The 1395-nt window shown below is 38.1% G+C and overlaps 1 protein-coding gene across 2 annotated transcripts in view; it reads right to left on the reverse strand.

The window, feature by feature from the left end:
- The window catches only part of IGF2BP3 (insulin-like growth factor 2 mRNA binding protein 3), a 170332-nt gene that overhangs the window by 12934 nt on the left and 156003 nt on the right, over window positions 1-1395 (reverse strand). The window lies entirely within an intron of this gene.

Consider the following 1395-nt stretch of genomic DNA (forward strand, 5'->3'; position numbering starts at 1 on the left):
GGAATACTATGCAGCCATAAAAAAGGATGAGTTTGTGTCCTTTGTAGGGACATGGATGCAGCTGGAAACCATCATTCTTAGCAAACTATCACAAGAACTGAAGAAAATATTTTTAACAAAAACACTCCAGAAATAACAAAAGGGCTGGTTCTTTGAATGTAAGGAATAACTTTTGCCTATTTTCCGATAAAATTGAAATGGGAACGGATACCTAGACAAGAGAAAAATTAAAGTACAACAGTGCGCTAACAAATCTGAAAATATCAAGAATTAATCTAGGAATTACCAAGGTTAATCAGAAAAACTTATACATGACCAAGTAATTTAGACTTCTACAATCAACTACCTACCTAAAGTAAGTGCTACACCCAAACAGCTTCAGTAGTTAGTTCTTTCAAGCCAAATGCTCAAGAAGAATGACAGAAGCCCAGTGAAAAGAGAGACATGGAAAACCAGAAAGGTCAGGCAGACATATTCCATAAGTTCAAAAAATGTATTAAAAATTTTAAATAAGAAATGGATACAATAAATAACATCCTAATTTGTTTTTTTTTTTTTTACCTTAACTTGGATATCTTCTCATATCACTCAAACATCCCTACTGCATTTTGACAAGAGTATTTCTTCAAATAGATACACCACAGCTGATTTCTCTCACCTACAGTGTATGTGCATAGTTTCCAACTTCAATGTTTCAATAAAACCTTGGTACAAAAAAGTTGTGCCCTGTGTAAATACTTCTATTGCACATGTTCTTAGAAGTAGAACTGCTAAGTCAAAAGGGCCTGAATATTTAAAATTGCTAATTATTATTAAATCCCCATACAAAAAGGCCCCTGCTCAGTCCATGGAATTCCAGTTTCTCCATTCCAGTAGAACTCCAGTTAAGACATTTATGATACCTTTGAATACTGCCTTTGTTTTCACACAAGAGTAGTGGAGATGGGTAAAAAGCATGCTGAGATAAAAATTCAGGTTGAGGCAAAAATAACTCTGACAAGGGTAAGTGTATGCAGCAGCCATGTGGCAAGATCAGTTTGTGTCTCCTCTGTGTGAGGTACGGTGCATGACCTCATTTGCACCCCAAAACAGATCCAATTTCTAGAAACTAACAACATTCTCATTTTAGAGTTGAAAAAACTGAGCCAGAGAGGTTATCTGCCTGAAGTCACACACCACCTGGTGGAGCCAGGATTCAAACCTGGGTTTCTTTATCTCCTAAGCCGGATTCATAAACCAGTATGAAGCTCTCAGTGGGTACAGATATGCTTTAAAATAGAGCCAGAGCTGCCAGGCATGGTGGCTCACGCCTGTAATCCCAGCACTTTGGGAGGCCAAGGTGGGCAGATCACAAGGTCAGGAGTTCGAGACCAGCCTGGCCAACATAGTGAAACC

This window comes from Mandrillus leucophaeus, unplaced genomic scaffold, assembly GCF_000951045.1.
Source record: "Mandrillus leucophaeus isolate KB7577 unplaced genomic scaffold, Mleu.le_1.0 Scaffold140, whole genome shotgun sequence".
Lineage (NCBI taxonomy): Eukaryota > Metazoa > Chordata > Mammalia > Primates > Cercopithecidae > Mandrillus > Mandrillus leucophaeus.